Source organism: Camelus dromedarius, unplaced genomic scaffold (assembly GCF_036321535.1).
Source record: "Camelus dromedarius isolate mCamDro1 unplaced genomic scaffold, mCamDro1.pat HAP1_SCAFFOLD_198, whole genome shotgun sequence".
In the NCBI taxonomy this organism is placed as follows: Eukaryota; Metazoa; Chordata; class Mammalia; order Artiodactyla; family Camelidae; genus Camelus; species Camelus dromedarius.
The window spans coordinates 1,703,401-1,724,705 of record NW_026989822.1 but is presented as its reverse complement, the minus strand read 5'-3'; positions in this window follow the sequence as shown (position 1 = coordinate 1,724,705).

Genomic DNA, 21,305 nt, shown 5'->3' with positions numbered 1-21,305 from the left:
CTCAGTCTGTTTCCTAGTGCCGGTTTGAAGTTCCTGCAGTTTTCACTGTAAAACCGATTTGGAGCTAGTACCTACCTATATATATGTATGGAGTGGAGTTTGCAACTGAAAAGGATCTTTGTGTTCCCAACAAGCTAGGTGAAGGACGGCTTTCACACACACTTATCTCTCAGAACTGAGCATGTGGAGAGTCGTTCGTTCATTTAGCACAAAGGGAACGGGTTGCAGGAGAAACTATTACTCTGGTTTCTCAGTCTGTTTCCTATTGCCGGTTTGAAGTTCCTGCAGTTTTCACTGTAAAACCGAGTTGGAGCTCGTACCTACCCATATATATGTATGGAGTTGAGTTTGCAAATGAAAAGAAACTTTGTGTTCCCAACAAGCTATTTGAAGGACGGCTTTCACATACACATATCTCTCAGAACTGAGCATGGGGAGAGACATTCGTTCATCTAGCACAAAGGGAACGGGTTGCAGGAGGAACTTTTACTCTGGTTTCTCAGTCTGTTTCCTAATGCCGGTTTGAAGTTCCTGCAGTTTTCACTGTAAAACCGAGTTGGAGCTCATACCTACCCATATACATATGTGTGGAGTGGAGTTTGCAAATGAAAGAAACTTTGTGTTCCCAACAAGCTAGTTGATGGACGGCTTTCACATTCACATATCTCTCAGAACTGAGCATGTGGAGAGACATTCGTTCATCTAGCACAAACCGAACGGGTTGCAAGAGGAACTTTTACTCTTTTTTCTCAGTCTGTTTCCTAGTGCCGGTTTGAAGTTCCTGCTGTTTTCAGTGTAAAACCGAGTTGGAGCTTGTACCTCCCCATATATATGTATGGAGTGGAGTTTGCAAATGAAAAGGAACTTTGTGTTCCCAACAAGCTAGGTGAAGGACCGCTTTCACACACACTTATCTCTCAGAACTGAGCATGTGGAGAGACGTTCGTTCATGTAGCACAAAGGGAACGGGTTGCAGGAGGAACTTTTACTCTGTTTTCTCAGTCTGTTTCCTATTGCCGGTTTGAAGTTCCTGCAGTTTTCACTGTAAAACCGAGTTGGAGCTCGTACCTACCCATATATATGTATGGAGTGGAGTTTGCAAATGAAAAGAAACTTTGTGTTCCCAACAAGCTATTTGAAGGACGGCTTTCACATACACATATCTCTCAGAACTGAGCATGTGGAGAGACATTCGTTCATCTAGCACAAAGGGAACGGGTTGCAGGAGGAACTTTTACTCTGGTTTCTCAGTCTGTTTCCTAGTGCCGGTTTGAAGTTCCTGCAGTTTTCACTGTAAAACCGATTTGGAGCTAGTACCTACCTATATATATGTATGGAGTGGAGTTTGCAACTGAAAAGGAACTTTGTGTTCCCAACAAGCTAGGTGAAGGACGGCTTTCACACACACTTATCTCTCAGAACCGAGCATGTGGAGAGTCGTTCGTTCATCTAGCACAAAGGGAACGGGTTGCAGGAGGAACTTTTACTCTGGTTTCTCAGTCTGTTTCCTAGTGCCGGTTTGAAGTTCCTGCAGTTTTCACTGTAAAACCGAGTTGGAGCTCGTACCTACCCATATATATGTATGGAGTGGAGTTTGCAAATGAAAGAAACTTTGTGTTCCCAACAAGCTAGTTGAAGGACGGCTTTCACACACACTTATCTCTCAGAACTGGGCATGTGGAGAGACGTTCGTTCATCTAGCACAAACGGAACGGGTTGCAAGAGGAACTTTTACTCTGGTTTCTCAGTCTGTTTCCTAGTGCCGGTTTGAAGTTCCTGCAGTTTTCAGTGTAAAATCGAGTTGGAGCTAGTACCTCCCCATATATATGTATGGAGTGGAGTTTGCAAATGAAAAGGAACTTTGTGTTCCCAACAAGCTAGGTGAAGGACCGCTTTCACACACACTTATCTCTCAGAACTGAGCATGTGGAGAGACGTTCGTTCATGTAGCACAAAGGGAACGGGTTGCAGGAGGAACTTTTACTCTGTTTTCTCAGTCTGTTTCCTAGTGCCGGTTTGAAGTTCCTGCAGTTTTCACTGTAAAACCGAGTTGGAACTCGTACCTACCCATATATATGTATGGAGTGGAGTTTGCAAATGAAAAGGAACTTTTTGTTCCCAACAAGCTAGGAGAAGGACCGCTTTCACAAACACTTATCTCTCAGAACTGAGCATGTGGAGAGACGTTCGTTCATGTAGCACAAAGGGAACGGGTTGCAGGAGAAACTTTTACTCTGTTTTCTCAGTCTGTTTCCTAGTGCCGGTTTGAAGTTCCTGCAGTTTTCACTGTAAAACCGAGTTGGAGCTAGTACCTCCCCATATATATGTATGGAGTGGAGTTTGCAAATGAAAAGGAACTTTGTGTTCCCAACAAGCTAGGTGAAGGACGGCTTTCACACACACTTATCTCTCAGTACTGAGCATGTGGAGAGACGTTCGTTCATGTAGCACAAAGGGAACGGGTTGCAGGAGAAACTTTTACTCTGGTTTCTTAGTCTGTTTCCTAGTGCCGGTTTGAAGTTCCTGCAGTTTTCACTGTAAAACCGAGTTGGAGCTCGTACCTACCCATATATATGTATGGAGTGGAGTATGCAAATGAAAAGAAACTTTGTGTTCCCAACAAGCTAGTTGAAGGACGGCTTTCACACACACTTATCTCTCAGAACTGGGCATGTGGAGAGACGTTCGTTCATCTAGCACAAACGGAACGGGTTGCAAGAGGAACTTTTACTCTGGTTTCTCAGTCTGTTTCCTAGTGCCGGTTTGAAGTTCCTGCAGTTTTCACTGTAAAACCGAGTTGGAGCTCTTACCTAACCATATATATGTATGGAGTGGAGTATGCAAATGAAAAGAAACTTTGTGTTTCCAACAAGCTAGTTGAAGGACGGCTTTCACATACACATATCTCTCAGAACTGAGCATGTGGAGAGTCATTCGTTCATCTAGCACAAAGGGAACGGGTTGCAGGAGAAACTATTACTCTGGTTTCTCAGTCTGTTTCCTAGTGCCGGTTTGAAGTTCCTGCAGTTTTCACTGTAAAACCGAGTTGGAGCTCGTACCTACCCATATATATGTATGGAGTGGAGTTTGCAAATGAAAAGGAACTTTGTGTTCCCAACAAGCTATTTGAAGGACGGCTTTCACACACACTTATCTCTCAGAACTGAGCATGGGGAGAGACGTTCGTTCATGTAGCACAAAGGGAACGGGTTGCAGGAGAAACCTTTACTCTGGTTTCTCAGTCTGTTTCCTAATGCCGGTTTGAAGTTCCTGCAGTTTTCACTGTAAAACCGAGTTGGAGCTCGTACCTCCCCATATACATATGTGTGGATTGGAGTTTACATATGAAAAGAAACTTTGTGTTCCCAACAAGCTAGTTGATGGACGGCTTTCACATTCACATATCTCTCAGAACTGAGCATGTGGAGAGACATTCGTTCATCTAGCACAAAGGGAACGGGTTGCAGGAGGAACTTTTACTCTGGTTTCTCAGTCTGTTTCCTAGTGCCGGATTGAAGTTCCTGCAGATTTCACTGTAAAACCGAGTTGGAGCTAGTACCTACCTATATATATGTATGGAGTGGAGTTTGCAACTGAAAAGGAACTTTGTGTTCCCAACAAGCTAGGTGAAGGACGGCTTTCACACACACTTATCTCTCAGAACTGAGCATGTGGAGAGACGTTCGTTCATCTAGCACAAAGGGAACGGGTTGCAGGAGGAACTTTTACTCTGGTTTCTCAGTCTGTTTCCTAGTGCCGGTTTGAAGTTCCTGCAGTTTTCACTGTAAAACCGAGTTGGAGCTCGTACCTACCCATATATATGTATGGAGTGGAGTTTGCAAATGAAAAGAATCTTTGTGTTCCCAACCAGCTAGTTGAAGGACGGCTTTCACATACACATATCTCTCAGAACTGAGCATGTGGAGAGACATTCGTTCATCTAGCACAAAGGGAACGGGTTGCAGGAGGAACTTTTACTCTGGTTTCTCAGTCTGTTTCCTAGTGCCGGTTTGAAGTTCCTGCAGTTTTCACTGTAAAACCGAGTTGGAGCTAGTACCTACCTATATATATGTAAGGAGTGGTGTTTGCAACTGAAAAGGAACTTTGTGTTCCCAACAAGCTAGGTGAAGGACGACTTTCACACACACTTATCTCTCAGAACTGAGCATGTGGAGAGTCGTTCGTTCATCTAGCACAAAGGGAACGGGTTGCAGGAGAAACTATTACTCTGGATTCTCAGTCTGTTTCCTAGTGCCGGTTTGAAGTTCCTGCAGTTTTCACTGTAAAACCGACTTGGAGCTCTTACCTACCCATATATATGTATGGAGTGGAGTTTGCAAAAGAAAGAAACTTTGTGTTCCCAACAAGCTAGTTGAAGGACGGCTTTCACACACACTTATCTCTCAGAACTGAGCATGTGGAGAGACGTTCGTTCATCTAGCACAAACGGAACGGGTTGCAAGAGGAACTTTTACTCTGGTTTCTCAGTCTGTTTCCTAGTGCCGGTTTGAAGTTCCTGCAGTTTTCAGTGTAAAACCGAGTTGGAGCTAGTACATCCCCATATATATGTATGGAGTGGAGTTTGCAAATGAAGAGGAACTTTGTGTTCCCAACAAGCTAGGTGAAGGACCGCTTTCACACCCACTTATCTCTCAGAACTGAGCATGTGGAGAGACGTTCGTTCATCTAGCACAAAGGGAACGGGTTGCAGGAGGAACTTTTACTCTGTTTTCTCAGTCTGTTTCCTAGTGCCGGTTTGAAGTTCCTGCAGTTTTCACTGTAAAACCGAGTTGGAGCTCGTACCTACCCATATATATGTATGGAGTGGAGTTTGCAAATGAAAAGAAACTTTGTGTTCCCAACAAGCTAGTTGAAGTACGGCTTTCACATACACATATCTCTCAGAACTGAGCATGTGGAGAGACATTCGTTCATCTAGCACAAAGGGAACGGGTTGCAGGAGTAACTTTTATTCTGGTTTCTCAGTCTGTTTCTTAGTGCCGGTTTGAAGTTCCTGCAGTTTTCACTGTAAAACCGAGTTGGAGCTAGTACCTACCTATATATATGTATGGAGTGGAGTTTGCAACTGAAAAGGAACTTTGTGTTCCCAACAAGCTATTTGAAGGACGACTTTCACACACACTTATCTCTCAGAACTGAGCATGTGGAGAGTCGTTCGTTCATCTAGCACAAAGGGAACGGGTTGCAGGAGAAACTATTACTCTGGTTTCTCAGTCTGTTTCCTAGTGCCTGTTTGAAGTTCCTGCTGTTTTCACTGTAAAACCGAGTTGGAGCTCGTACCTACCCATATATATGTATGGAGTGGAGTTTGCAAATGAAAAGGAACTTTGTGTTCCCAACAAGCTAGGTGAAGGACGGCTTTCACACACACTTATCTCTCAGAACTGAGCATGTGGAGAGACGTTCGTTCATGTAGCACAAAGGGAACGGGTTGCAGGAGAAACTTTTACTCTTGGTTTCTCAGTCTGTTTCCTAATGCCGGTTTGAAGTTCCTGCAGTTTTCACTGTAAAACCGAGTTGGAGCTCGTACCTCCCCATATACATATGTGTGGAGTGGAGTTTACAAATGAAAAGGAACTTTGTGTTCCCAACAAGCTAGTTGATGGACGGCTTTCACATTCACATATCTCTCAGAACTGAGCATGTGGAGAGACATTCGTTCATCTAGCACAAAGGGAACGGGTTGCAGGAGGAACTTTTACTCTGGTTTCTAAGTCTGTTTCCTAGTGCCGGTTTGAAGTTCCTGCAGTTTTCACTGTAAAACCGAGTTGGAGCTAGTACCTACCTATATATATGTATGGAGTGGAGTTTGCAACTGAAAAGGAACTTTGTGTTCCCAACAAGCTAGGTGAAGGACGGCTTTCACACACACTTATCTCTCAGAACTGAGCATGTGGAGAGTCGTTCGTTCATCTAGCACAAAGGGAACAGGTTGCAGGAGAAACTTTTACTCTGGTTTCTCAGTCTATTTCCTAGTGCCGGTTTGAAGTTCCAGCAGTTTTCACTGTAAAACAGAGTTGGAGCTCGTACCTACCCATATATATGTATGGAGTGGAGTTTGCAACTGAAAAGAAACTTTGTGTTCCCAACAAGCTAGGTGAAGGACGGCTTTCACCCACACTTATCTCTCAGAACTGAGCATGGGGAGAGACATTCGTTCATCTAGCACAAAGGGAACGGGTTGCAGGAGGAACTTTTACTCTGGTTTCTCAGTCTGTTTCCTAATGCCGGTTTGAAGTTCCTGCAGTTTTCACTGTAAAACCGAGTTGGAGCTCGTACCTACCCATATACATATGTGTGGAGTGGAGTTTGCAAATGAAAGAAACTTTGTGTTCCCAACAAACTAGTTGATGGACGGCATTCACATTCACATATCTCTCAGAAGTGAGCATGTGGAGAGACATTCGTTCATCTAGCACAAACCGAACGGGTAGCAAGAGGAACTTTTACTCTTTTTTCTCAGTCTGTTTCCTAGTGCCGGTTTGAAGTTCCTGCAGTTTTCAGTGTAAAACCGAGTTGGAGCTTGTACCTCCCCATATATATGTATGGAGTGGAGTTTGCAAATGAAAAGGAACTTTGTGTTCCCAACAAGCTAGGTGAAGGACCGCTTTCACACACACTTATCTCTCAGAACTGAGCATGTGGAGAGACGTTCGTTCATGTAGCACAAAGGGAACGGGTTGCAGGAGGAACTTTTACTCTGTTTTCTCAGTCTGTTTCCTAGTGCCGGTTTGAAGTTCCTGCAGTTTTCACTGTAAAACCGAGTTGGAGCTCGTACCTACCCATATATATGTATGGAGTGGAGTTTGCAAATGAAAAGAAACTTTGTGTTCCCAACAAGCTAGTTGAAGGACGGCTTTCACATACACATATCTCTCAGAACTGAGCATGTGGAGAGACATTCGTTCATCTAGCACAAAGGGAACGGGTTGCAGGAGGAACTTTTACTCTGGTTTCTCAGTCTGTTTCCTAGTGCCGGTTTGAAGTTCCTGCAGTTTTCACTGTAAAACCGATTTGGAGCTAGTACCTACCTATATATATGTATGGAGTGGAGTTTGCAACTGAAAAGGAACTTTGTGTTCCCAACAAGCTAGGTGAAGGACGGCTTTCACACACACTTATCTCTCAGAACCGAGCATGTGGAGAGTCGTTCGTTCATCTAGCACAAAGGGAACGGGTTGCAGGAGGAACTTTTACTCTGGTTTCTCAGTCTGTTTCCTAGTGCCGGTTTGAAGTTCCTGCAGTTTTCACTGTAAAACCGAGTTGGAGCTCGTACCTACCCATATATATGTATGGAGTGGAGTTTGCAAATGAAAGAAACTTTGTGTTCCCAACAAGCTAGTTGAAGGACGGCTTTCACACACACTTATCTCTCAGAACTGGGCATGTGGAGAGACGTTCGTTCATCTAGCACAAACGGAACGGGTTGCAAGAGGAACTTTTACTCTGGTTTCTCAGTCTGTTTCCTAGTGCCGGTTTGAAGTTCCTGCAGTTTTCAGTGTAAAACGGAGTTGGAGCTAGTACCTCCCCATATATATGTATGGAGTGGAGTTTGCAAATGAAAAGGAACTTTGTGTTCCCAACAAGCTAGGTGAAGGACCGCTTTCACACACACTTATCTCTCAGAACTGAGCATGTGGAGAGACGTTCGTTCATGTAGCACAAAGGGAACGGGTTGCAGGAGGAACTTTTACTCTGTTTTCTCAGTCTGTTTCCTAGTGCCGGTTTGAAGTTCCTGCAGTTTTCACTGTAAAACCGAGTTGGAGCTCGTACCTACCCATATATATGTATGGATTGGAGTTTGCAAATGAAAAGGAACTTTTTGTTCCCAACAAGCTAGGAGAAGGGCCGCTTTCACAAACACTTATCTCTCAGAACTGAGCATGTGGAGAGACGTTCGTTCATGTAGCACAAAGGGAACGGGTTGCAGGAGAAACTTTTACTCTGTTTTCTCAGTCTGTTTCCTAGTGCCGGTTTGAAGTTCCTGCAGTTTTCACTGTAAAACCGAGTTGGAGCTAGTACCTCCCCATATATATGTATGGAGTGGAGTTTGCAAATGAAAAGGAACTTTGTGTTCCCAACAAGCTAGGTGAAGGACGGCTTTCACACACACTTACCTCTCAGTACTGAGCATGTGGAGAGACGTTCGTTCATGTAGCACAAAGGGAACGGGTTGCAGGAGAAACTTTTACTCTGGTTTCTCAGTCTGTTTCCTAGTGCCGGTTTGAAGTTCCTGCAGTTTTCACTGTAAAACCGAGTTGGAGCTCGTACCTACCCATATATATGTATGGAGTGGAGTATGCAAATGAAAAGAAACTTTGTGTTCCCAACAAGCTAGTTGAAGGACGGCTTTCACACACACTTATCTCTCAGAACTGGGCATGTGGAAAGACGTTCGTTCATCTAGCACAAACGGAACGGGTTGCAAGAGGAACTTTTACTCTGGTTTCTCAGTCTGTTTCCTAGTGCCGGTTTGAAGTTCCTGCAGTTTTCACTGTAAAACCGAGTTGGAGCTCGTACCTACCCATATATATGTATGGAGTGGAGTATGCAAATGAAAAGAAACTTTGTGTTTCCAACAAGCTAGTTGAAGGACGGCTTTCACATACACATATCTCTCAGAACTGAGCATGTGGAGAGACATTCGTTCATCTAGCACAAAGGGAACGGGTTGCAGTAGGAACTTTTACTCTGGATTCTCAGTCTGTTTCCTAGTGCCGGTTTGAAGTTCCTGCAGTTTTCACTGTAAAACCGAGTTGGAGCTAGTACCTACCTATATATATGTTTGGAGTGGAGTTTGCTACTGAAAAGGAACTTTGTGTTCCCAACAAGCTAGGTGAAGGACGGCTTTCACACACACTTATCTCTCAGAACCGAGCATGTGGAGAGTCGTTCGTTCATCTAGCACAAAGGGAACAGTTTGCAGGAGGAACTTTTACTCTGGTTTCTCAGTCTGTTTCCTAGTGCCGGTTTGAAGTTCCTGCAGTTTTCACTGTAAAACCGAGTTGGAGCTAGTACCTCCCCATATATATGTATGGACTGGAGTTTGCAAATGAAAAGGAACTTTGTGTTCCCAACAAGCTAGGTGAAGGACGGCTTTCACACACACTTATCTCTCAGAACTGAGCATGTGGAGAGACGTTCGTTCATGTAGCACAAAGGGAACGGGTTGCAGGAGAAACTTTTACTCTGGTTTCTCAGTCTGTTTCCTAGTGACGGTTTGAAGTTCCTGCAGTTTTCACTGTAAAACCGAGTTGGAGCTCGTACCTACCCATATATATGTATGGAGTGGAGTATGCAAATGAAAAGAAACTTTGTGTTCCCAACAAGCTAGTTGAAGGACGGCTTTCACATACACATATCTCTCAGAACTGAGCATGTGGAGAGACATTCGTTCATCTAGCACAAAGGGAACGGTTTGCAGGAGGATCTTTTACTCTGGTTTCTCAGTCTGTTTCCTAGTGCCGGTTTGAAGTTCCTGCAGTTTTCACTGTAAAACCGAGTTGGAGCTCGTACATACCCATATATATGTATGGAGTGGAGTTTTCAAATGAAAAGGAACTTTGTGTTCCCAACAAGCTAGGTGAAGGACCGCTTTCACACACACTTATCTCTCAGAACTGAGCATATGGAGAGACGTTCGTTCATCTAGCACAAAGGGAACGGGTTGCAGGAGGAACTTTTACTCTGTTTTCTCAGTCTGTTTCCTAGTGCCGGTTTGAAGTTCCTGCAGTTTTCACTGTAAAACCGAGTTGGAGCTCGTACCTACCCATATATATGTATGGAGTGGTGTTTGCAAATGAAAAGGAACTTTGTGTTCCCAACAAGCTAGATGAAGGACGGCTTTCACACACACTTATCTCTCATAACTGAGCATGTGGAGAGTCGTTCGTTCATCTAGCACAAAGGAACGGGTTGCAGGAGGAACTTTTACTCTGGTTTCTCAGTCTGTTTCGTAGTGCCGGTTTGAAATTCCTGCAGTTTTCACTGTAAAACCGAGTTGGAGCTCATACATCCCCATATACATATCTGTGGGGTGGAGTTTACAAATGAAAAGAAACTGTGGGTTCCCAACAAGCTAGTTGAAGGACGGCTTTCACATTCACATATCTCTCAGAACTGAGCATGTGGAGAGACATTCGTTCATCTAGCACAAAGGGAACGGGTTGCAGGAGGAACTTTTACTCTGGTTTCTCAGTCTGTTTCCTAGTGCCGGTTTGAAGTTCCTGCAGTTTTCACTGTAAAACCGAGTTGGAGCTCGTACCTACCCATATATATGTATGGAGTGGAGTTTGCAATTGAAAAGGAACTTTTTGTTCCCAACAAGCTAGGTGAAGGACCGCTTTCACATTCATATATCTCTCAGAACTGAGCATGTGGAGAGACATTCGTTCATCTAGCACAAAGGGAACGGGTTGCAGGAGGAACTTTTACTCTGGTTTCTCAGTCTGTTTCCTAGTGCCGGTTTGAAGTTCCTGCAGTTTTCACTGTAAAACCGAGTTGGAGCTCGTACCTACCCATATATATGTATGGAGTGGTGTTTGCAAATGAAAAGGAACTTTTTGTTCCCAACAAGTTAGGTGAAGGACCGCTTTCACACACACTTATCTCTCAGAACTGAGCATGTGGAGAGACATTCGTTCATCTAGCACAAAGGGAACGGGTTGCAGGAGGAACTTTTACTCTGGTTTCTCAGTCTGTTTCCTAGTGCCGGTTTGAAGTTCCTGCAGTTTTCACTGTAAAACCGAGTTGGAGCTCGTACCTACCCATATATATGTATGGAGTGGAGTTTGCAAATGAAAAGGAACTTTTTGTTCCCAACAAGCTAGGTGAAGGACCGCTTTCACACACACATATCTCTCAGAACTGAGCATGTGGAGAGACGTTCGTTCATGTAGCATAAAGGGAACGGGTTGCAGGAGGAACTTTTACTCTGGTTTCTCAGTCTGTTTCCTAGTGCCGGTTTGAAGTTCCTGCAGTTTTCACTGTAAAACCGAGTTGGAGCTAGTAACTCCCCATATATATGTATGGAGTGGAGTTTGCAACTGAAAAGGAACTTTGTGTTCCCAACAAGCTAGGTGAAGGACGGCTTTCACACACACTTATGTCTCAGAAATGAGCATGTCGAGAGACGTTCGTTCATCTAGCACAAACGGAACGGGTTGCAAGAGGAACTTTTACTCTGGTTTCTCAGTCTGTTTCCTAGTTGTGGTTTGAAGTTCCTGCAGTTTTCAGTGTAAAACCGAGTTGGAGCTAGTACCTCCCCATATATATGTATGGAGTGGAGTTTGCAAATGAAAAGGAACTTTGTGTTCCCAACAAGCTAGGTGAAGGACCGCTTTCACACACACTTATCTCTCAGAACTGAGCATGTGGAGAGACGTTCGTTCATGTAGCACAAAGGGAACGGGTTGCAGGAGAAACTTTTACTCTGGTTTCTCAGTCTGTTTCCTAGTGACGGTTTGAAGTTCCTGCAGTTTTCACTGTAAAACCGAGTTGGAGCTCGTACCTACCCATATATATGTATGGAGTGGAGTATGCAAATGAAAAGAAACTTTGTGTTCCCAACAAGCTAGTTGAAGGACGGCTTTCACATACACATATCTCTCAGAACTGAGCATGTGGAGAGACATTCGTTCATCTAGCACAAAGGGAACGGTTTGCAGGAGGATCTTTTACTCTGGTTTCTCAGTCTGTTTCCTAGTGCCGGTTTGAAGTTCCTGCAGTTTTCACTGTAAAACCGAGTTGGAGCTCGTACATACCCATATATATGTATGGAGTGGAGTTTTCAAATGAAAAGGAACTTTGTGTTCCCAACAAGCTAGGTGAAGGACCGCTTTCACACACACTTATCTCTCAGAACTGAGCATATGGAGAGACGTTCGTTCATCTAGCACAAAGGGAACGGGTTGCAGGAGGAACTTTTACTCTGTTTTCTCAGTCTGTTTCCTAGTGCCGGTTTGAAGTTCCTGCAGTTTTCACTGTAAAACCGAGTTGGAGCTCGTACCTACCCATATATATGTATGGAGTGGTGTTTGCAAATGAAAAGGAACTTTTTGTTCCCAACAAGCTAGGTGAAGGACCGCTTTCACACACACTTATCTCTCAGAACTGAGCATGTGGAGAGACGTTCGTTCATGTAGCACAAAGGGAACGGTTTGCAGGAGAAACTTTTACTCTGTTTTCTCAGTCTGTTTCCTAGTGCCGGTTTGAAGTTCCTGCAGTTTTCACTGTAAAACCGAGTTGGAGCTAGTACCTCCCCATATATATGTATGGAGTGGAGTTTGCAAATGAAAAGGAACTTTGTGTTCCCAACAAGCTAGATGAAGGACGGCTTTCACACACACTTATCTCTCATAACTGAGCATGTGGAGAGTCGTTCGTTCATCTAGCACAAAGGAACGGGTTGCAGGAGTAACTTTTACTCTGGTTTCTCAGTCTGTTTCGTAGTGCCGGTTTGAAATTCCTGCAGTTTTCACTGTAAAACCGAGTTGGAGCTCGTACCTACCCATATATATGTATGGAGTTGAGTTTGCAAATGAAAAGAAACTTTGTGTTCCCAACAAGCTAGTTGAAGGACGGCTTTCACACACACTTATCTCTCAGAACTGAGCATGTGGAGAGACGTTCGTTCATCTAGCACAAAGGGAACGTGTTGCAGGAGGAACTTTTACTCTGGTTTCTCAGTCTGTTTCCTAGTGCCGGTTTGAAGTTCCTGCAGTTTTCACTGTAAAACAGAGTTGGAGCTAGTACCTCCCCATATATATGTATGGTTTGGAGTTTGCAAATGAAATGGAACTTTGTGTTCCCAACAAGCTAGGTGAAGGACGGCTTTCACATACACATATCTCTAAGAATTGAGCATGTGGAGAGACATTCGTTCATCTAGCACAAAGGGAACGGGTTGCAGGAGGAACTTTTACTCTGGTTTCTCAGTCTGTTTCCTAGTGCCGGTTTGAAGTTCCTGCAGTTTTCACTGTAAAACCGAGTTGGAGCTCGTACCTACCCATATATATGTATGGAGTGGAGTTTGCAAATGAAAAGGAACTTTTTGTTCCCAACAAGCTAGGTGAAGGACCGCTTTCACACACACATATCTCTCAGAACTGAGCATGTGGAGAGACGTTCGTTCATGTAGCATAAAGGGAACGGGTTGCAGGAGGAACTTTTACTCTGGTTTCTCAGTCTGTTTCCTAGTGCCGGTTTGAAGTTCCTGCAGTTTTCACTGTAAAACCGAGTTGGAGCTAGTAACTCCCCATATATATGTATGGAGTGGAGTTTGCAAATGAAAAGAAACTTTGTGTTCCCAACAAGCTAGTTGAAGGACGGCTTTCACATACACATATCTCTCAGAACTGAGCATGTGGAGAGACATTCGTTCATCTAGCACAAAGGGAACGGGTTGCAGGAGGAACTTTTACTCTGGTTTCTCAGTCTGTTTCCTAGTGCCGGTTTGAAGTTCCTGCAGTTTTCACTGTAAAACCGATTTGGAGCTAGTACCTACCTATATATATGTATGGAGTGGAGTTTGCAACTGAAAAGGAACTTTGTGTTCCCAACAAGCTAGGTGAAGGACGGCTTTCACACACACTTATCTCTCAGAACCGAGCATGTGGAGAGTCGTTCGTTCATCTAGCACAAAGGGAACGGGTTGCAGGAGGAACTTTTACTCTGGTTTCTCAGTCTGTTTCCTAGTGCCGGTTTGAAGTTCCTGCAGTTTTCACTGTAAAACCGAGTTGGAGCTCGTACCTACCCATATATATGTATGGAGTGGAGTTTGCAAATGAAAGAAACTTTGTGTTCCCAACAAGCTAGTTGAAGGACGGCTTTCACACACACTTATCTCTCAGAACTGGGCATGTGGAGAGACGTTCGTTCATCTAGCACAAACGGAACGGGTTGCAAGAGGAACTTTTACTCTGGTTTCTCAGTCTGTTTCCTAGTGCCGGTTTGAAGTTCCTGCAGTTTTCAGTGTAAAACGGAGTTGGAGCTAGTACCTCCCCATATATATGTATGGAGTGGAGTTTGCAAATGAAAAGGAACTTTGTGTTCCCAACAAGCTAGGTGAAGGACCGCTTTCACACACACTTATCTCTCAGAACTGAGCATGTGGAGAGACGTTCGTTCATGTAGCACAAAGGGAACGGGTTGCAGGAGGAACTTTTACTCTGTTTTCTCAGTCTGTTTCCTAGTGCCGGTTTGAAGTTCCTGCAGTTTTCACTGTAAAACCGAGTTGGAGCTCGTACCTACCCATATATATGTATGGATTGGAGTTTGCAAATGAAAAGGAACTTTTTGTTCCCAACAAGCTAGGAGAAGGGCCGCTTTCACAAACACTTATCTCTCAGAACTGAGCATGTGGAGAGACGTTCGTTCATGTAGCACAAAGGGAACGGGTTGCAGGAGAAACTTTTACTCTGTTTTCTCAGTCTGTTTCCTAGTGCCGGTTTGAAGTTCCTGCAGTTTTCACTGTAAAACCGAGTTGGAGCTAGTACCTCCCCATATATATGTATGGAGTGGAGTTTGCAAATGAAAAGGAACTTTGTGTTCCCAACAAGCTAGGTGAAGGACGGCTTTCACACACACTTACCTCTCAGTACTGAGCATGTGGAGAGACGTTCGTTCATGTAGCACAAAGGGAACGGGTTGCAGGAGAAACTTTTACTCTGGTTTCTCAGTCTGTTTCCTAGTGCCGGTTTGAAGTTCCTGCAGTTTTCACTGTAAAACCGAGTTGGAGCTCGTACCTACCCATATATATGTATGGAGTGGAGTATGCAAATGAAAAGAAACTTTGTGTTCCCAACAAGCTAGTTGAAGGACGGCTTTCACACACACTTAACTCTCAGAACTGGGCATGTGGAAAGACGTTCGTTCATCTAGCACAAACGGAACGGGTTGCAAGAGGAACTTTTACTCTGGTTTCTCAGTCTGTTTCCTAGTGCCGGTTTGAAGTTCCTGCAGTTTTCACTGTAAAACCGAGTTGGAGCTCGTACCTACCCATATATATGTATGGAGTGGAGTATGCAAATGAAAAGAAACTTTGTGTTTCCAACAAGCTAGTTGAAGGACGGCTTTCACATACACATATCTCTCAGAACTGAGCATGTGGAGAGACATTCGTTCATCTAGCACAAAGGGAACGGGTTGCAGTAGGAACTTTTACTCTGGATTCTCAGTCTGTTTCCTAGTGCCGGTTTGAAGTTCCTGCAGTTTTCACTGTAAAACCGAGTTGGAGCTAGTACCTACCTATATATATGTTTGGAGTGGAGTTTGCTACTGAAAAGGAACTTTGTGTTCCCAACAAGCTAGGTGAAGGACGGCTTTCACACACACTTATCTCTCAGAACCGAGCATGTGGAGAGTCGTTCGTTCATCTAGCACAAAGGGAACAGTTTGCAGGAGGAACTTTTACTCTGGTTTCTCAGTCTGTTTCCTAGTGCCGGTTTGAAGTTCCTGCAGTTTTCACTGTAAAACCGAGTTGGAGCTAGTACCTCCCCATATATATGTATGGACTGGAGTTTGCAAATGAAAAGGAACTTTGTGTTCCCAACAAGCTAGGTGAAGGACGGCTTTCACACACACTTATCTCTCAGAACTGAGCATGTGGAGAGACGTTCGTTCATGTAGCACAAAGGGAACGGGTTGCAGGAGAAACTTTTACTCTGGTTTCTCAGTCTGTTTCCTAGTGACGGTTTGAAGTTCCTGCAGTTTTCACTGTAAAACCGAGTTGGAGCTCGTACCTACCCATATATATGTATGGAGTGGAGTATGCAAATGAAAAGAAACTTTGTGTTCCCAACAAGCTAGTTGAAGGACGGCTTTCACATACACATATCTCTCAGAACTGAGCATGTGGAGAGACATTCGTTCATCTAGCACAAAGGGAACGGTTTGCAGGAGGATCTTTTACTCTGGTTTCTCAGTCTGTTTCCTAGTGCCGGTTTGAAGTTCCTGCAGTTTTCACTGTAAAACCGAGTTGGAGCTCGTACATACCCATATATATGTATGGAGTGGAGTTTTCAAATGAAAAGGAACTTTGTGTTCCCAACAAGCTAGGTGAAGGACCGCTTTCACACACACTTATCTCTCAGAACTGAGCATATGGAGAGACGTTCGTTCATCTAGCACAAAGGGAACGGGTTGCAGGAGGAACTTTTACTCTGTTTTCTCAGTCTGTTTCCTAGTGCCGGTTTGAAGTTCCTGCAGTTTTCACTGTAAAACCGAGTTGGAGCTCGTACCTACCCATATATATGTATGGAGTGGTGTTTGCAAATGAAAAGGAACTTTGTGTTCCCAACAAGCTAGATGAAGGACGGCTTTCACACACACTTATCTCTCATAACTGAGCATGTGGAGAGTCGTTCGTTCATCTAGCACAAAGGAACGGGTTGCAGGAGGAACTTTTACTCTGGTTTCTCAGTCTGTTTCGTAGTGCCGGTTTGAAATTCCTGCAGTTTTCACTGTAAAACCGAGTTGGAGCTCGTACCTACCCATATATATGTATGGAGTTGAGTTTGCAAATGAAAAGAAACTTTGTGTTCCCAACAAGCTAGTTGAAGGACGGCTTTCACACACACTTATCTCTCAGAACTGAGCATGTGGAGAGACGTTCGTTCATCTAGCACAAAGGGAACGTGTTGCAGGAGGAACTTTTACTCTGGTTTCTCAGTCTGTTTCCTAGTGCCGGTTTGAAGTTCCTGCAGTTTTCACTGTAAAACAGAGTTGGAGCTAGTACCTCCCCATATATATGTATGGTTTGGAGTTTGCAAATGAAATGGAACTTTGTGTTCCCAACAAGCTAGGTGAAGGACGGCTTTCACATACACATATCTCTAAGAATTGAGCATGTGGAGAGACATTCGTTCATCTAGCACAAAGGGAACGGGTTGCAGGAGGAACTTTTACTCTGGTTTCTCAGTCTGTTTCCTAGTTGTGGTTTGAAGTTCCTGCAGTTTTCAGTGTAAAACCGAGTTGGAGCTAGTACCTCCCCATATATATGTATGGAGTGGAGTTTGCAAATGAAAAGGAACTTTGTGTTCCCAACAAGCTAGGTGAAGGACCGCTTTCACACACACTTATCTCTCAGAACTGAGCATGTGGAGAGTCGTTCGTTCATGTAGCACAAAGGGAACGGGTTGCAGGAGAAACTTTTACTCTGGTTTCTCAGTCTGTTTCCTAGTGCCGGTTTGAAGTTCCTGCAGTTTTCACTGTAAAACCGAGTTGGAGCTCGTACCTACCCATATATATGTATGGAGTGTAGTTTGCAAATGTAAAGGAACTTTGTGTTAACAACAAGCTAGGTGAAGGACGGCTTTCACACACACTTATCTCTCAGAACTGAGCATGTGGAGAGACGTTCGTTCATGTAGCACAAAGGGAACGGGTTGCAGGAGAAAATTTTACTCTGGTTTCTCAGTCTGTTTCCTAGTGCCGGTTTGAAGTTCCTGCAGTTTTCACTGTAAAACCGAGTTGGAGCTCATACATCCCCATATACATATCTGTGGGGTGGAGTTTACAAATGAAAAGAAACTGTGGGTTCCCAACAAGCTAGTTGAAGGACGGCTTTCACATTCACATATCTCTCAGAACTGAGCATGTGGAGAGACATTCGTTCATCTAGCACAAAGGGAACGGGTTGCAGGAGGAACTTTTACTCTGGTTTCTCAGTCTGTTTCCTAGTGCCGGTTTGAAGTTCCTGCAGTTTTCACTGTAAAACCGAGTTGGAGCTCGTACCTACCCATATATATGTATGGAGTGGAGTTTGCAATTGAAAAGGAACTTTTTGTTCCCAACAAGCTAGGTGAAGGACCGCTTTCACATTCATATATCTCTCAGAACTGAGCATGTGGAGAGACATTCGTTCATCTAGCACAAAGGGAACGGGTTGCAGGAGGAACTTTTACTCTGGTTTCTCAGTCTGTTTCCTAGTGCCGGTTTGAAGTTCCTGCAGTTTTCACTGTAAAACCGAGTTGGAGCTCGTACCTACCCATATATATGTATGGAGTGGTGTTTGCAAATGAAAAGGAACTTTTTGTTCCCAACAAGTTAGGTGAAGGACCGCTTTCACACACACTTATCTCTCAGAACTGAGCATGTGGAGAGACATTCGTTCATCTAGCACAAAGGGAACGGGTTGCAGGAGGAACTTTTACTCTGGTTTCTCAGTCTGTTTCCTAGTGCCGGTTTGAAGTTCCTGCAGTTTTCACTGTAAAACCGAGTTGGAGCTCGTACCTACCCATATATATGTATGGAGTGGAGTTTGCAAATGAAAAGGAACTTTTTGTTCCCAACAAGCTAGGTGAAGGACCGCTTTCACACACACATATCTCTCAGAACTGAGCATGTGGAGAGACGTTCGTTCATGTAGCATAAAGGGAACGGGTTGCAGGAGGAACTTTTACTCTGGTTTCTCAGTCTGTTTCCTAGTGCCGGTTTGAAGTTCCTGCAGTTTTCACTGTAAAACCGAGTTGGAGCTAGTAACTCCCCATATATATGTATGGAGTGGAGTTTGCAACTGAAAAGGAACTTTGTGTTCCCAACAAGCTAGGTGAAGGACGGCTTTCACACACACTTATGTCTCAGAAATGAGCATGTCGAGAGACGTTCGTTCATCTAGCACAAACGGAACGGGTTGCAAGAGGAACTTTTACTCTGGTTTCTCAGTCTGTTTCCTAGTTGTGGTTTGAAGTTCCTGCAGTTTTCAGTGTAAAACCGAGTTGGAGCTAGTACCTCCCCATATATATGTATGGAGTGGAGTTTGCAAATGAAAAGGAACTTTGTGTTCCCAACAAGCTAGGTGAAGGACCGCTTTCACACACACTTATCTCTCAGAACTGAGCATGTGGAGAGACGTTCGTTCATGTAGCACAAAGGGAACGGGTTGCAGGAGAAACTTTTACTCTGGTTTCTCAGTCTGTTTCCTAGTGACGGTTTGAAGTTCCTGCAGTTTTCACTGTAAAACCGAGTTGGAGCTCGTACCTACCCATATATATGTATGGAGTGGAGTATGCAAATGAAAAGAAACTTTGTGTTCCCAACAAGCTAGTTGAAGGACGGCTTTCACATACACATATCTCTCAGAACTGAGCATGTGGAGAGACATTCGTTCATCTAGCACAAAGGGAACGGTTTGCAGGAGGATCTTTTACTCTGGTTTCTCAGTCTGTTTCCTAGTGCCGGTTTGAAGTTCCTGCAGTTTTCACTGTAAAACCGAGTTGGAGCTCGTACATACCCATATATATGTATGGAGTGGAGTTTTCAAATGAAAAGGAACTTTGTGTTCCCAACAAGCTAGGTGAAGGACCGCTTTCACACACACTTATCTCTCAGAACTGAGCATATGGAGAGACGTTCGTTCATCTAGCACAAAGGGAACGGGTTGCAGGAGGAACTTTTACTCTGTTTTCTCAGTCTGTTTCCTAGTGCCGGTTTGAAGTTCCTGCAGTTTTCACTGTAAAACCGAGTTGGAGCTCGTACCTACCCATATATATGTATGGAGTGGTGTTTGCAAATGAAAAGGAACTTTTTGTTCCCAACAAGCTAGGTGAAGGACCGCTTTCACACACACTTATCTCTCAGAACTGAGCATGTGGAGAGACGTTCGTTCATGTAGCACAAAGGGAACGGTTTGCAGGAGAAACTTTTACTCTGTTTTCTCAGTCTGTTTCCTAGTGCCGGTTTGAAGTTCCTGCAGTTTTCACTGTAAAACCGAGTTGGAGCTAGTACCTCCCCATATATATGTATGGAGTGGAGTTTGCAAATGAAAAGGAACTTTGTGTTCCCAACAAGCTAGATGAAGGACGGCTTTCACACACACTTATCTCTCATAACTGAGCATGTGGAGAGTCGTTCGTTCATCTAGCACAAAGGAACGGGTTGCAGGAGTAACTTTTACTCTGGTTTCTCAGTCTGTTTCGTAGTGCCGGTTTGAAATTCCTGCAGTTTTCACTGTAAAACCGAGTTGGAGCTCGTACCTACCCATATATATGTATGGAGTTGAGTTTGCAAATGAAAAGAAACTTTGTGTTCCCAACAAGCTAGTTGAAGGACGGCTTTCACACACACTTATCTCTCAGAACTGAGCATGTGGAGAGACGTTCGTTCATCTAGCACAAAGGGAACGTGTTGCAGGAGGAACTTTTACTCTGGTTTCTCAGTCTGTTTCCTAGTGCCGGTTTGAAGTTCCTGCAGTTTTCACTGTAAAACAGAGTTGGAGCTAGTACCTCCCCATATATATGTATGGTTTGGAGTTTGCAAATGAAATGGAACTTTGTGTTCCCAACAAGCTAGGTGAAGGACGGCTTTCACATACACATATCTCTAAGAATTGAGCATGTGGAGAGACATTCGTTCATCTAGCACAAAGGGAACGGGTTGCAGGAGGAACTTTTACTCTGGTTTCTCAGTCTGTTTCCTAGTGCCGGTTTGAAGTTCCTGCAGTTTTCACTGTAAAACCGAGTTGGAGCTCGTACCTACCCATATATATGTATGGAGTGGAGTTTGCAAATGAAAAGGAACTTTTTGTTCCCAACAAGCTAGGTGAAGGACCGCTTTCACACACACATATCTCTCAGAACTGAGCATGTGGAGAGACGTTCGTTCATGTAGCATAAAGGGAACGGGTTGCAGGAGGAACTTTTACTCTGGTTTCTCAGTCTGTTTCCTAGTGCCGGTTTGAAGTTCCTGCAGTTTTCACTGTAAAACCGAGTTGGAGCTAGTAACTCCCCATATATATGTATGGAGTGGAGTTTGCAACTGAAAAGGAACTTTGTGTTCCCAACAAGCTAGGTGAAGGACGGCTTTCACACACACTTATGTCTCAGAAATGAGCATGTCGAGAGACGTTCGTTCATCTAGCACAAACGGAACGGGTTGCAAGAGGAACTTTTACTCTGGTTTCTCAGTCTGTTTCCTAGTTGTGGTTTGAAGTTCCTGCAGTTTTCAGTGTAAAACCGAGTTGGTGCTAGTACCTCCCCATATATATGTATGGAGTGGAGTTTGCAAATGAAAAGGAACTTTGTGTTCCCAACAAGCTAGGTGAAGGACCGCTTTCACACACACTTATCTCTCAGAACTGAGCATGTGGAGAGTCGTTCGTTCATGTAGCACAAAGGGAACGGGTTGCAGGAGAAACTTTTACTCTGGTTTCTCAGTCTGTTTCCTAGTGCCGGTTTGAAGTTCCTGCAGTTTTCACTGTAAAACCGAGTTGGAGCTCGTACCTACCCATATATATGTATGGAGTGTAGTTTGCAAATGAAAAGGAACTTTGTGTTAACAACAAGCTA